The sequence below is a fragment of the Alligator sinensis genome, unplaced genomic scaffold (assembly GCF_000455745.1).
Source record: "Alligator sinensis unplaced genomic scaffold, ASM45574v1 scaffold670_1, whole genome shotgun sequence".
NCBI classification, from domain to species: domain Eukaryota; kingdom Metazoa; phylum Chordata; order Crocodylia; family Alligatoridae; genus Alligator; species Alligator sinensis.
In genome coordinates, this window is record NW_005842297.1 from 1,413,268 (window position 1) to 1,429,799 (window position 16,532).

A 16,532-nucleotide genomic window follows, 5' to 3' on the forward strand; every position below is an offset into this window, starting at 1 on the left:
TCTGTCCATTTGGAGGCAGAGGCTCAATCCAGGCCCAGCTCCAAACTGCAGAGGTTCAAAAAGCCCCCTGGTTGGTGCTTTCTTCCTCAAATTGGGCAGCCACTAGCTGGGTGGGCCAGGGGGTTGTGTTCCCACCCCCTGCCCTCCCCCACCTCTTGGAGATGGAGACTGGGGAAGGGCTGGGACTGGGGCAATCCCAGCCTGGCTCCAAGCTGCACTGGGGGTGGGGGGAGACCCTTGGTGGTGTATTTCCCCACAGAAGACAGACCTCAGATCGGGGGCTGGTGCCAGGGGCATGTTTCTCTCCGAAGTCCAGCTCTATGCTGGGGGGCCAGGGCTTTCCCTGCACTGCACAAGCCCTGGCCAGGGTTCCCCCCATCTGTAGCAGGCAAACTGAGTTGTGCTAAAGCTTCTGACCAGAATCTGGGCCTTCCCAGATTTAAACAATAAAATTAAACTAAGTGCTTTATAAGGCAATGGAAGAAGTGAGTTCTGTGATTGGTAAGCTGGGCAAACCAGGTATAACAATTTCCCTATAAGGAAACAAAAACAAAAACTAGGTAGGATTGGTGTACCATATCAACATCTGGCATGGAACCTGAGGATTGGACAATTTGGTATGAAAAAGTTACAAAAGTAACTAACAAAAGAAAAGGGGGTGTTGGCATGCAGTGATTCTGGGAAGACAGACATAGCTGCTATGTTGAACAGTGGGCAAGCCAGAAACATCACACACCCAGCAGAAGACCCGATGCATGGTGCCCCTGACGGTCACTGCTGAAACGTCTAAGGAGCCACTTGCCAGGTCATATTATGGGGAGGAAGCCTGTAATATCACATAGAAGTTACTATTAAAGTTCACTTGATACCAAATTGGACAAGTAACTGTGTCAATCCTTGAGGGGCTCTGGCAAAAAGAAATCCTATTGGTAACATCTGACCTGGGCCACTGTAAGCATGTGATTGCATTTCCGGAATCAAAACTGAATGTCTGGTCACTCACTTATCTGTTCAATGTACGCAACTCAGACTAACCTGCAAAGACTGAATGACTCAGCCTTGAGCTTTCTGACTGACTGTACTTAGCCTGAAAGATACCAGGCATACATGCAACTTTTCCTGCACAGTGGACACATTCTGACAAACAACTCATTATGTTCTAGCATTCAATCGTAACGTAAAGGCACTGCAAAAGAGGAAGCAGATAAAAAAAACTTAATCCAAAAGTTTACGGTTTTCCTCATGAACATCTATCCTGACAAACTGTTACCTATGGAAAGAGATACTACAGACAAGCTCGAGTCAATGCTGGCAAAGCACTTCAAAGAGATAAATGCCGTCTTTCCAGGTCACAACTCTGGCAGAGAGAAGGCACAGGCTTCTCTATAATTTTCTCCAACAATGTAACCGATAGGAGCAGGACAGCAGCCCCATGTATACGTGCACGTATGTGGAGGGCAAGGTTAAACAAAGTTAAAATTCAAAGAGATCTTGAGAAACTAAAGACAAAATGAAACTCAACAAAAATAAACAGTGGCACACCAATACAAAATGAGGATAACTAGCTTAGGAAGTAGCACTACCAGCATCAATAAGTTTTCTGCAATAACCCCCGGGTAAAACAGCATGATACCCCAGTCTGAAAGGCTAGAAATAAAAACATAATGCCCCATAGGTTTGCTGTTACAGCCCAATTTTGGTTCAAGATCTGATCAAAGGATGTTTCTAAGGTTGATGACAGTAAGTTAAGTATAAATTAAAGATGAACATTTTCACCTAATGATCCAATCAGGAGGTGGTCTCATCTAAGCCTTGGAATTGCAAGTTCTCCCTCTCTCAGAGAAGCAACTAGTCACATTTTGTTAGTAGACTATAGACCTCTGTGCTCAACATGGGACCCTGACCAGAAGGTTAACCTAAAATGAGGGGGCTTTAAGGGCTTGTCACAGTGAGCCACCACAGTAAGCATTGATCCAATAGGAACAAATGACTGGGAAGCATCATGAACTGTATTGATACTTTACAAGGATGTTTCAAGTATACAACTGCTAGCTTCTAATCCAAAGCAAAATGTTTGTTCATAAGCATTTAGGCGATGTTTATTTCTTTGGCTCTCATCTGCAAGGCCAAAAGATTTGAAATGCATGTTTTTCCACCTATAAAGAAAGTATCTATTCTTAAAGATGTGCTAAAGAGCAATCTTTGAAAGCACACACTTGTGTTCGAAGTACTTCTGCTGTCAATTGGATATCTGCAGATTCTCATAGTGATAAGTACCATAGATCTAGCTCCAATCAAAAAGGCAATCAAGACTTTGCAATCAAGACTTTGCAGACCACTTTAGCTACTCAGACTGGAGAAGAGGTTGGCTTGCTTTGACCCAAGTTTGGAAAGATAACATTAACTAACAAATGTAAAAAGCATAAATGGTTTTTTTTGGGGCCCAAGCAATCGCCAGGGGTGCCAATGAATGCATCACACCAAGACTGCTCAGCTGGTGACCCATAAGCTACATGCAGCCTGTGGCTCTCTGCAGCCACCTTTCCCACACCCAGCTGAAGTCTTCTCGCCTGTTGCTGGGCAGTGGGTGCATGCCACACCTGGTGCCTGTACAGAAAGTGGAGCTGTATGCCACCAACACTGCCCAGGGGGCGAGGGTCACCGTACCACCAGCACTCTGTGATGGAGAGGGATCCCAGGGATGGCCTGCCACATGGTATGTGTCCCTTGTGTTACGCCTCAGCTCTGTATTCTTGGGCAACCCTGGCACAGGATGCAGTCTGTCTGACTCACAAAGGACTCACCCCCCTCCCTCCCCTCCTCTACCTAAACGAAACTGATTAAGATGCAGTGAGAGACGCACCTAAGACCCTCCAGATAAGGGTGATAAGAGTGAAACAACTGCCCTAGGTCTCATTTACATCTGAGATGGAACCAGATGACCATTCATTTACATGAGAGATGGAGAACAGAAAGCCTGAAGCAGAGACTGCAGTGAATTCTGGGACCAGAGAAGCAGGGGAGCATTGCATGATGGGGAATCTGTGCTCTAAATGTTAATCAACCCATGTTCACACACACTCAGCTCAGCATTTATCAGACCAGTTCTGATCTGGATTTGCTAAGGACTTTCCCCCCCCCAGACACACACACACACAGCTCTAAGTTTAATAGTCATCTCGGGCCGTACATTCCCCGGTCCCACTATGGGAGGCCTATTTAAACTTGATTGACTAAAACTCGGTTGCCGGGTTAGGGAATGCTGAGGCAAGAGACCGAGTCAGAGGGGGTATGGGCAACATTTGAACAATGGTTAAGGGTTCATCACAGCATCCAGCCTGCTGGAGCCCTAATCCCAGGTGTTGTCATACTTTTCCCAAGATGACTGGTGGGACTCCTCTCCACAAAAGGTTATGAGCACCCCAATAATTGTCTTAAGTCTGTTAAAAGACTATAGTAAAATCTGGAAAAGTCATGCTAAGCTGAGGCTTGTGCACAACAAGTAAAAATCCAAAATCCTGATGCTGCAAGCTATCTATTGTTCCTGAAGAAACCATGAGATATCCCATCAGTATATCTGCCACCCATAGGAATCTCAAGCTGGCTCCCAAGTATTTGGGTTACTCCCTAATCTTAAGTGTTTCCTGATTATCAATCAGTTTCCTGAGATGGTCCAAACCAGATAACCCCTTGTCAATAGAAAAGACAATGATTTACACTACTGAGGGTGCTACGGAGCAGCTGAACTGAGGGTATAAAAATCTGTAAGTGTGTGTGCTGCTAGAGGGAGAGAAGAAGAAGAGGAAAAGGAAGGAAAAGAAGTAGAAGCAGGAGGAAAGAAGGAGAAGAAGAAAACCCCTGTGCTGACACCATCCCCTGTCGTTCTTGGGACGCTGGAAGAACAGATCATCTCTCCCTTCAAGGACTGTGCTACAGACTGTGCCTGTCAGCTTTGCAGCCTGAGTACCGTGGACTAGGTGAGATCCCAGCGTTCTCTGTCTTCTTTCTAGGCATAAACTTCTGAACCTGAACTGTATCAGTTAAGCTTGAGCTAAGTTTCCCCAAATACTTAGTGAAACCAGGGTAGTATTGTCATTGTTTGTGTTTGTTTTTCTTTTGCATGTCTATTACTACTAGTACTATTATGTATTTCATATGCTTAGCAATAAATAACTTTTATAGTCAAACTGGTAGTAATTGGGTATATTTTTCCTTCTCTGCTTCTCTTTCCTCCCATGCTCTGCAGCAACGCTTCTTTTACCTATGCTAAAGATCCCTGTGAAGCCCAAAATTATTGTGGGTCTGCTCATCAAGAGGCCAAAGATTGGGACGTGCTGAGTTTGAAACACATAAGGGGATCAGCTTGTACAGGCTGATTGACCCAGTTTGACTCAGACGTGCCCTTATGAACTGAATGCTGGCCCATGAGGGTGTCAGCTGGACACCCAGGCGGATTCAGAGGGATTCTGTTTACCTGTGTGCTTGTGTCTGACTGCATTTTATTGTTGCTCTTATGAACTGATTCTTGGCATATGAGGGTGTCAGCCTGTCCATGCTGATCAGCCCGGCCAGGTCAGGCGTGTCACGTTAATTTGTGTGTATGACTGATTTGGTGACTGGAGGAACCCAGTCCCATTGAGATTGAGTCCTGCAAGATAGCTCCACTGGGGGTGAGGGCTTGCAGAAGGGAGAAATACAGCTCCATATAGTAACACAAGCAGCACATTGACAGAATCACCAAGACCCTAGAAACTATCCCTAATAAATGAGCACACCCCAAAGTAATGGGCAAATTTGGTAACACTTGGGCTTGCACACATCCACTGTGTATGGCCCCAGCCACAAAGTTGGACAGCCCTGGATTACACCTTAAGGGCAAGTACAGACATTATACTTTTATTGGTATAAGAGATCGGAAAACAGTCTATACCCGTTACAGAATAGAAATTTGGCATACAGACTAGTTTAACAATGGCAGAACCCAGTTTAAGATTTGCCCTCCCCCTGGGCAAATGTGTGTTCTGTTCACTACCGATCTAAACTATGCCGGTTACTGAAAACCATGCAATTTAGATCAATTCTGTCTCAGGCTTTTTGAATGTCTGTACCTAGCCTTTAGGCATCCTAATCCTGGAACTAGAGCATATCCAGGATGACCTATAATGCTTCTTTGAAGGCCCACTGAAATCCATACAAAAAAAAAAAAAAAAAGATTTAAAAAATACCTAGAAAAAATCCAGACATTTTCTTGTCAAACATGAAACATCCCCTGTAACCAGTTCCTACAAACTAACTCTAATCCAAGCCATTACTTAAATTAAAGTTCCTGTGAAATCCACAAGTGGTAATACTCAGCGAGCAACACAGCACTGCATCAATCTAGTAATTTTACTTTCCCTGGGGTAGTACATGCCAAATAAAATGCTTAGCTGATTATATGAAAATAGGAAAACTTAGCTGCCTCAAAAAACCTGAAACATTTATTACGTTTTTTTCAATCATTGCAGTGACAATGTTTTTAGAAATAATATAAAGAAAATTAATGGAATAGTAACTGTACAGTAAGTATGCTAGAGATTTGTGTTTGTTCATTGTGGCATGGCCAACAATCAAATATACTGACTAAGTATTTCACCACTTCAAATAACCATAACATGAACAATAGCTCAACCAGTTTAAAAAGCTATACCTTTGTTAGTTTTTCCTCAAAATTTGTTCCTGTACAAAAAAAGTTGAAATACAAACATTCAAACACTGTCCACTCTTCCTAATAAGGCTCCATATTTAGTGGCTAAATGATTCATGCTTCAAATGTGCTCAGTTTGCAAACAAAAACATGAGTTTCTTTCTGAAACCCAGTTTTTCAAACTCATATTTATCCCCAGAGGACAAGCTGGGTTCTCCTTCTGGGTCATTTCACTCACAACAGTCTAAAGCAGGGGTGTCGAACATACAGCCCAAAGGATGCATCCAGCCCATGGAGCCATACAACCAGCTCCGGCCCTGCATACTTCATGTAGTGCCTAGGCTTCAGGAAGCACAAGGGGTCAGTCTGGGGCATTGCAAGCGGTGCTCATCCCAGACCCCTCATGCTATGTAGTACTGGGTAGAACACAGGTAGGCAAAATGGCACATCTGGCCAGCGGCCAGACTCCATGTCCCAGCAGCCCCTGCTCACATCGCTGCAGCCAGTTTCCATGGAGACCCCAGGAGCAGTGCAGCCGTGAGAATGGGCCAGGGTTTCCATGGAAACTGAGGACCAGCCACCTCAGCACTGGCAGGGCATGCAGCTGGCAGGAAGCTGCTCCAGGGCTGAGATCTTGCAGCAGTGACAGCATGGTCCGGAGTCAGAGCAGAACTGTGATCCACTATCTGCATGTCTCTTCCCAGAGCATGTGGGCAGCGGATCACAGCTCTACTGCAGCTCCCATCACAAGATCCTGGCTCCAGAGCAGCTCCTCACCCAGCCGCACACCCTGCCACTGCTGCTGGGAAACCCTGATCCCCGCACTGTCCCGGCCATGCCGCTCCTGGGATCTCCATGGAAACCAGCCACTGAGACAAACAGGGGCTGCTGGGAAATGGAGTCTGCCACAGGCTCAATCTGGCCCATGGACCAGACTTTGCCCGACCCTGGGATACAGCCAGCATGCAGCCCACACCCCATTTCAGCTCCCACACAACATGCCCCAGGGTTGGCCAGTCCAGCACATGATACGTGGAAGAGTGTGCGCTCACACAACACGGGGCTGGTACAGGGCACATATTCCACATGTGCCACCAACTGGCACCGTGCACTATGGCCAGGTCCAGCAGGGTGCTGTATGAAGCGCACACACTGTACTGGCCCATTGCATCTTAGAATCAAACATGTCTTAGGAGTGAACTCTAGGAAAAAGTCTCAGGCTCATTCAGTTAACAAAGAGAAAGCTAAATGGCCTCTGAATGGTCTAAGAGGTTTTTTCTACCTAGTGGAAAAAGATTTAAGAAGATCCAAAAGTTTGATGCTGAAATTGGGCAAAGAAGGCATAAATGTTTTTAAACTGCGGGGATAATTAAACATCCAACCACTTTAAAACAGACTGTAGTGGATTCTCCAACAGATATGGTGAACCTGAAGCAACAAGATTAGAAGAAAAGAAAGAAGCATTCTATATAATAAAAGGGCTTAGTCTGTGTGTCTGTCTGTCCATAACACTTTTGGCCAACTGCACATATGCCACTGAGAGGGCAGGCAGCGACTGGCTGCATGGGCCCAAGTTTGAGCCACTGCTGGGGAAGTTTGTGGCGGCAGTGGCAAACACAGCCCCGCCGCCTGAGCAGCGGGAATTCCCCACGCCTCCCTACCTGAGGGCAGGGGGGGGGTGGTCACAGTGGCTGTGCCCCCTGCCATCATCCAAAACAGCCAGCAGGGAGGAGGAAGCGGTGGGCAGGAAGGGAGGGGAGTGGGGGGTGGAAGGCAAGAGTGGGTCACGGTGGTGGCTGTTGTTGGGGACAGACGGCAGCGAGGGAGGGGAACGGGAAGGGGGCCCTGACAACAGCCAGCAGGGAAGGGGAGGTGACAGGAAGGGGAGGAGGGAAGTGGGGAGGGGAGGCGGGCAGGGGGACAGAGCCCCCACGCTGGAGGCAGCAGAAGTGGGAGTCTTTACATGACCAGCCCCAAAGGCTGTGCGTGGGACAAAGGGGGGGGTCCATGTAAACACTCCCTGAAATCCATCATCCTTGATGGGCAATTAGCTAGTTGTGATCATATCTATGAATTTAAAAACTGACTCTGGGCCCTTTTCCATGCCATCTCCTTGGCATGAAAGAGCCTCCAAACATCAGTCCACAGAGATACTCTTCCCACTCTGCTCTTAAAAGGACAAGTCCACTGATTTTCACAAGAGACTAAATAATAAATATCCTAGTTAATCTCTAAGACTAATGTAATCTGTCCAGTCACTCTCTCTTACTTACATTTTATTCTTTTTAAGACTCTCACTGACAATACTGTGTTTTACATATAGTAGTGAGCATACTATGGCCATTTAACAAAAACATCCAAACTTTTGAGAATACCCAAAGCCTTGGGCAGATCTCAAATTTTGAGAAAGGGTACCAATGGTGTCGTGCACCATCATATATGACATAACACATTTTTCTCTGATAAAGAAAAAACAGAGACTTCCTAATATGCCAGGGGGTCCAATGCTTTATATTAGTTAGCTTAAGAACTGAACAAAAAACAAATACAACTTTACTGAAATGTGCACTGATTTCTAGACTGAATTTAAAAACACAACAATACTGAAACGTGCACTGGCTACTAGATTAAATTTAAAAGCACAACAAACTAGGCAAAAATAGTTAAAGATATTGTATTATTACTCCTGTAATCATGGTTAAGGACCTACTGAAATCAGAGTGGATTTGATTTAAATCAAATCTATTTAAATCATGATTTAAATCACTGGTCAGGAAGCCTCAATTTTATTCACTGTTTTCTACAAATAGTGCATTCTTGTTGTTTAATTTAACCTTCATTAAAATATTCCCAAACCAGGTAAATCTGGCAAGCCTGCTGCCATGATACATTTTCTCTTCTACCATTCCAGTCGCTTAACTAGATCTCAAGTTTCTGAGTACAGCCTCTCCATTGATTTATCCCCTGAGACTTCTGGAGTTGTCTGCTCAAAATGTTTCTCTTTTGTTTCTACAGTCCCTCCCTCTTTGCATTTATCTCCGACTCCTCATTCCTGTCCATATCTACTCCACCCCCCCACCCCCCAACAATCATCTATTCATTTAACTTCTTGAAATTTTGTACTTTTAGGCAGAGGTAGTAAGGGCTTGACTCTGCGTACACAAACTTGCAGAGACAACAGGGCTGATGGGTAGGTAATCGGGTCTGTTATCTCTCATCTCTATATACTGCTGTTAACAAGGATGTTATCTCTGGACTAGAGGTCCACTGCTCTATTAGACTGGCAGCAATAAAAGGAAAATGAACATTATCAGTAATCAGCTTTTTTTGGCTGGTGTAGCTGATAATGTCGCTGGTAATGCAGCCTTTCCCTTGAGAGCCCTGCGCTAGCCACGCGTCCCTTGCCTGCCCCAAGGACAAGGCCAGAGCAGGTCTCTCCAAGGAAAAGCAACAAAATCGAGTGCTCCAAGCAGGGGCAGCACTGGGGGGAGCTATAGCCATGACTTATGAGAAAAGACTGATGGAACTGGGTTTATTTAGTCTAGAAAAGAGGAAACTGAGGGGATTTAATAGCAGCCCTCGACTACCTGAAAGGGGAGGGGGGGAGGGATTCAGAAGAGGATGAAGCTAGACCAGGCCCGTCCAACATACAGCCTGTGGGCTGCTATGCGGCCCGCCAAGCCATTTTCTGTGGCCCGCGATGCAGCGATGGGAAACGAAAGTAAATGCTATTTACTTTCGTTCCCACCCCTTGTCCCTCCCCCAGCCCCTCAGCAGCTTCCTGATGGCTTCTGAATAGCTGGGGAAGGAACAAGGTTCCCACGCACACCGCATCAGCTTGACATTGCCAACGCGGCGCGGCTCCTTCCCTCCACCCTCATTTCATGGTGTCCCTTCCTCACCCCACCCACCCCTTCCTCATTTGCATGCCAGCTCCTCCCTTCTCCTACATTGCAGGGTTTCCATCCTTAGCCCTGCCCCTCCCTTCCTCATTTGCATGCCAGCCCCGCCCTGCACTGGTCCCCGCCATCCGCATGGGCTGGAGCAGGTCGCAGTGCAGTGGGCAGGCGGGCACAGGGGGTGCGGATGCCGGCTCAGAGGGATGCTGCAGCCGGGCCTGCGGGAGATGCTGCTGCTGCTACTGCTGTGGCTGTCGGGGTGGGAAGCAGCACTGCTCCCGCCTCCCTGCATCCCCCCGTGCCCGCAGACATCGCGCTGGAGGTGGTGAGTCATGGGCCCTGGGGAGGGAGGGACCCCTGCCGCTTGGGTTTAGGCTGCCCCAGGGGAGCGGGAGCAAGGGGGGGTCCCTGCACCGCCCAACCCGCCCTATCAGGGTCAGGCGGCACCCCTTGACCCCTGTGCCCCCAGGCTGCAGCCGGACTGGACGAGCCACGCGAGCGCCCACTCCTGCCGGCCCACTGGGTGATAAAAAGTTCATGATCCAGCCCCACATTCAAAAAGGTTGGACACCCCTGAGCTAGACTGTTCTGAGTAGTGGCGGATGACAGAACAAGGAGCAACAATCTCAAGTTGCAGCAAGGGAAGTTTAGGTTAGACATTAGGAAGAATTTTCTCATTAGGAGGGTAAGACATTGGAACAGGTTACCCAGAGATGTAGAATCCCTGTCCTTGGAGGTTTTTAAGACCTTGCTCAACACAGTTTTGGCTGGGATGGTCTAGTTGGGGGATGGCCCTGCCTGGAGAAGGGGGTTGGACTAGATGACCTCCTGAGGTTCCTTCCAAATCTAATTTTCTATGATTCTATGGATTCCATCATTTTCATAACCCTGCTGCGCTCCATCCCCCCCCCTCTTTTGTAATCACTCCGCCTCCCTCCCTCCTCATTCCTTTATTTGCACAACCCTGCCCCCTGTAGATACATAGGGCAGACAGCAGAACAGCAAATTGGGCAGAGAAAGGAGGTAAGAGTGGCAGGCTGGAAGCAGGCAACTGGGAGCACCACCTGTGCTGCCACTTCTCTCCCACCCCTGATCCCTGGCTGCAGCACAGGCACAGCTTCCAGCTGGTGGGAAACTGAGCCAAGGCCAGGCAGTTGAAAGATGCATCCTCACTGCTGCTGCTTCCCTCCTCCATTCTCTTCCCCAGCAGCAGTGTAAGCAGAGCTAGAAGCACAGGCAGAGGCAAGGCCCTCCAGTTCTGCAGGCCAGATTTGGTTGTATGTGGCTGACAGGTACTTCATTTTAATTTGTATTTGGAAAACATCCAGCATCTTTTGAGTGCTACCACAATCTAAGTAATAAGGATAATTCAAGACAGCATGGATGAAGTGAACTCTCTCTTATGAGAAAGGTGATGGCAAGAAAGAACGGAACATCGTCTTAAACAGGAAGAGCTTTACAGAAGAATATGACTCTTAACCCCAAGCTCCTTAGCCATACGTAACTGCTCTGCATGACAACTACTTTCCTTTTCTACAAGCTCCCACTCCCAGCCAGTACTAGCAATATTCTTCCAGTACAAGAAAAAGGTAATACTACATTTTGTGGTAGATTTTTATAATTTCACTAAAAGTAAAGGCCACTGCCTAACTAATCAGTCAATATGGCCAGGTACTACTTAATTTGCCATAAACTGTAATTCTGCCCCACTGCAAAAGTCAAACAGCCCTATTACACATCTTTGGTCCAATTACTTAATTCTTTATTCTTCGATATATACACACATAACAGGACATATTTACACAAGGCTCATCTAGGTTCTCTCAAACCAAGTATCAAAGTTCCTCTACATATGGAGAAAATATACTGAGATTATGAAATATTTCATAACCTTTCCCCAAAATGTAATTTGTTCCCATGAATAACTTCCATGTAGATAAAAAGATCAATTTAAAAGTGTCTTCAATATTAATTCAGCAGTTTTGCTTGACTTTGCAATAACCTAAATTGATTTTACTTAAGCAGATAAAGTCATTATGTGCCAAGATGCAATACAATCAAGACCCTTGGCTGAATGGCAGATTACACAATGTATTTAGGGCAAAGGCTTGTAATGTGACAAATAATTTTTAAAGTTGCTGATGCTTCCACAGTCCAATTTCTAAGAGAATAACAGCTGAAAATCTACAGCATTCAACATTTATGCCAATAAACAGAACATGCTTAAACAAACACATTGTGGATTTGTAGTGTAATACAACTGTAACTTTATTGGTATTTGAAAGAGTTTTAAGATGAGGAATTTTAAGGACAAGCTATCCTTTAGTTAAGAGTTCTCAAAATGTCAAGGAAAACTATGCATCATACAGGGACCAGACTTTACAAATCAACATGTAATGCAGCAATTCCTTCATTTATTCAGCACTCTACTTTCCTTCAAATGTTACCTCCGCAACTGAACATAATTCATATTTTAAAATCCCACTATTTCCTCAGTTCAACATACCATCTACTTTCTACTGCTGTTTAGAAACTGGCTAAATTGTGACACTGACATTATATAAATAAATAGGAAATATTTCTAAAAGCATTGCAAAAACATAGCACACTATGGGCCAGTTTTATCAGGTTGAAGCTCCACTCAGAATCAACGCTGTAGGAATTGCTGTAGGCTGAATACTTTGGTAGATCTACATTAAAGATTAGTTCCTCATTGACATTGAGCTCTCTAGAAAGTCTGTTCCCATTTTCAGGCACCGAATACTTAAAAATATGAGCATGGAGCAGAGCCAGCAACAGAGAGCTGCCTCCAGCTGGTAAGTCGGAAGGGGAGGGGGGAGAGAAGGGGAGGCAGATCAATGCCCCCCCGTGGGGGGGAGGGGGGCACATGATGGAGCCACGACTTGTGGGGTGGGGTGGCTCCTGCTGCTGCTTGCACCCCATGAGGGTGGTGGGGGCGTGTGCCCCCAGATCTGTGAGGAGCTGCAGCAAAATCTGGGGTGGATGCAGCCTCCTCTCAGTCCCGCTGGAGTCCACACCAAGCCCAGCCCCCAGCAAGAAGAGCTGCAAAGCGCCGGCTCTGGCTCCACCCTGCAGCTGCAGCCCACCCCATGCCACGCAGATCCAGGGGCACACAGCCCCCTGCCCCTGCCTTCCTGGGGTGCAAGTAGTGGTGGGAGCTGACCCCACCCCCGGGCAGTGCCTGCCGCGTCCCTCACTACGGGGAGCGTTGATCTGCCCCCACGCCCCTTCCTTCCCCTGGTTCCCTTTCACCACACCGGGTTACCACCTGGAGGCAGCTGTATCGGATAGTGGAGCAGTAGTGGTCAATATGCCTCCTTAAATATCGGTTATCAGTATCGCTCCCAAAATCTCTATAAAAATATGATTTGCAAATACTGTCAAATGAAATATGCATTTCCATTCCATTGTATGCTCCTCTAAACAATAACCTTATCCAACATATAAATTTCTCTGGGAACCCCATTTTTCCTAAAACCTCAAATATGTAATCATGATCTACTCAGTCATTTGCTTTTTCTAAATCTAGGCTTCTATAACTGTGTTTTTTTTCCTCTCTTGGATCTAGAACAGTGCATCTCTGATCGCTTTGGAGATCCTTCCCTGGTACTGCACCTAGCTGGTCTTCATCCCTTATCTTCTGGAGGTTTTTCCTCATCTTCAAAGCCAGCAACTTGGCTGTTAACTTGTAGCCCATATTAAGGAATGTAATCAATCTCTAGTTTTTCAAGAGCTCCTTCTCCCCTTTTTTGAAGAGAAAGATCACAACAACTCTTGTAAAACCATTTACTGCCTCTCGTATTTCCACTATTTCCTTGAATACTTGCACTATACGACTCCCTATCCATGCCCAAAATGTCTCACAATATTCCATAGGTCTGGGTCCCTCTTTCAAAGGTTTTTAAAAACTCCTCCACTTCCCTTAAGCTTACCTTTTCTTCCATCTTCTTTGCTTCCTCCTCCTCTTCAATCTCTTTCAAGAAATCCTTCATCTCTTTCCCGCCTGATTCAGCTCTTCATAAAATCTTCTCATCGACCCCAACACCTCTTGCTTTTCCACCGAGGCACCACCTTCTTCCCACATTGTTCAAAGCTCTCTCTCTCTCTCCTTCTGCTGTCTTCACATTGGCTGAAAAGTACTGGATCTGCTCTTCGTTTTCTTCCACCCAGGGTGCTTATGCTAAAAACATTCTCTCTTGTCTTCTTTTTTTAAACCAGATTTCTAACTCTTGCCTTGTTTCTTCTAGCTCTTCTCATACGTCTTCCTTCTGCGACTTCCTGTAGCAGGTCCTCCATCTTTCTTTGGCATTCTCTTAGCTCAAGGGCGGGCAATTATTTCGGGTGGAGTTTTGGCAGGCCATTGAGGGCCGCATGACAGGCAGCCAGGGGCAGATAAATATTAATTTTCTAAATTTTTTAGGGGCCCCACAGGCCAGATAGAATGGCCTGGCAGGCCGCATCCAGCCTATGGGCCGCATTTTGCCCACCCTGTCTTAGCTTTTTTTTTTCCCCCTTTTCTTTGGCCTTCCTTCCTGGAGAATTCTCCCATCCTCTTCTTCACCACCATCCACCATTCTCTGGTACCCCCAAAATATTTCTTCAGTGTTCACCACCCCTCATATACTGTCTTGTGTATGCTTAACATATCCCTTTATCTTGTAACCTTTAAACTTCCACAGTCCCTTCCTTCTCATGGGGCTCTTACCAAGCCTAATTTCCAGCTTCAGTATCCAGTGATCACTAAAAGCCACATGCATGGTCTCATTCTTCCCTATCCCTATTTCTTTTGTTACAAACACAAAGTCAATTCTTAATTGTTTCTTTCCACTGGTGTCTGTTCTAGTGAAAGCCTTTTCCACTGCCTACACATCTCTTAGTGACTTCTTTTATAATATTTATTAACAGTCTACATAACAGATCAGCAACCCCCAGCACATGTGCCAATTAGTAATTAGATAGTAAATCATGAGCCTTTTTACTTTAGTCTAATATCATGCACAGTTTGTACTATATAGAAGTACACACAAAAGTGCTGCCTAAAAGCATGTTTAAGGAATACCTGTACTAAAATTTGTAGCAGTTTCAAAAAAGGTGAAATGCATCATTCTGGATGAACTAAGTCTATGGGTACTATATGCAAATTATTATAAGCATGTTTATTTCAAAGGACAGTGTTTTCAAATTTGTCCCTCACTTCCATGTGCTCAGGAAGAGCAGAGTCTGAGTAAGGAGGTAGGGGAAAGGGCTAGAGCAGGGGCAGTACCTGCCCCCCGCCCACCCCGATTTATTTTCCTTGCTATAGCGCAATGGGAGGATACACTCAAGGCAAATTTCCAATCATTAGATTATATACCTGGAAAATTATAATAAATTTATACATTTTCCATATATAGAATCCAATTATTGGGGGGTCATCTTATAGCCCAGTAAGTATGGTAGGTAATCTAAAAACAGTATAATTATACAAACTGAATTTCCATTCACAACATGCTTATAAACCACTCAAAAGTACGAAGAACCTAAACAACCCTGATATTGTCCCTTGTGCATATGTTATATACTCTGTCACCCATTACTAGGACTCTATCTTGAGCTTAGGGCCTCAGACCTCTTCCACGTGAGCTATGGAAGTCTCTAAAGGAAGTAGTGTGAAGCAGCCACTAAACGGGCACATTCACCGTTTCCTTCCTTTTACTCCCCATATCTATGTACCCGTTGCCTCTGGTCTTATATTTCACTATGAGCATTTGGGCAGATAACTACCCATTAGTGCATGTTTGTACATCCCCTATAGGGTCTTGGTCCATAACCGTGGCTCCTAGAAGTTAAGCAATACAAATACAAACAACAGGCAGGGGTTACAAAAAAAAGTGTGCTTATAGATGCCTAATTTTAGGCAATATTAAAATTCGTCGTCTTTCACAGAGTAGAAAATATTTGGTCATAATTCCACTGTGTATTTCATATAACCAGCCATGTTAAAGTGCCAAGCAAACTTTTTCTATAAACAAACCACAGCTCTCCTCAAAACACTCATCATGGCTTCCCTTATGCTAATGCCAAAAATAGATGACCATCTGTTCCTGCAGGTCAGTTTTCAGAAGTAGTGCTTTTTAAAGCAACAAAATGTAGTCCAGTTTAAATTGTAAAAACTTGCTGGGCAATCAGCAAAAAGTTTTCAAAAACTAACATGCACGTGATCTGTAGCAATCTTCCTCAAAGGATTTCAGTGCTCAGAAGAGCAATGCACAATGTAGGATCTATCAATCCAAACAAAGCAAACAATCCAGAACAAGTATCTTTAGTTATTTATAGGGGTAAATTATCCAAAGCATTTAATTGTTTTAGGAGCTCCAGAATGTTTTTATACAGTCTATAAAAATTAAGAATCCTACCTCTAAATTAAGAGCGTACTGCTTTCATTATTCACAGGGTTTATTTTGCTGTCTGTAGTGACTTCACTAATTTGGAAGTCCAGTTATCTCTAGGATAATACCAGAGTAAGCAATACCAACTAGCAATGAAACATCATGGAAAGAAAAAATTGAAAATAGTTCTCCTAGTCATTAACAATTGATATTGTTTTGCTATCTGTAAGTGGTAGCACAGACCTGATGAAGAAAAGTAGAGCATTTCAAAGAATTTGCTTCCTTCCTATTATTCATCTTTTTGAAGACACCTACATTCAAATTCTTAATGCAGGATTGGGGGGGGTGTCTTTAAGTCTTCTATACTACAGAATGCTCAGACAGACAAGGTACAAAGTACCGTACAGTCCCATTTGCAACTGGTCATAAGATGATATCACATACTACAGACACAACAGGCACTGTCAGATTGGGGGGGGCACAAAAAAGCACTCTACTGGAAGCAGTAGTGCGCTATTCAACCTGGCTCCAGTGTCCACATAGACCAGGTGTTTCAGC

The 16,532-nt window shown here is 45.1% G+C and overlaps 1 protein-coding gene across 6 annotated transcripts in view; it reads right to left on the reverse strand.

Moving 5' to 3' along the window:
- The window catches only part of PHTF2 (putative homeodomain transcription factor 2), a 150,515-nt gene that overhangs the window by 123,876 nt on the left and 10,107 nt on the right, over positions 1-16,532 (reverse strand). The window lies entirely within an intron of this gene.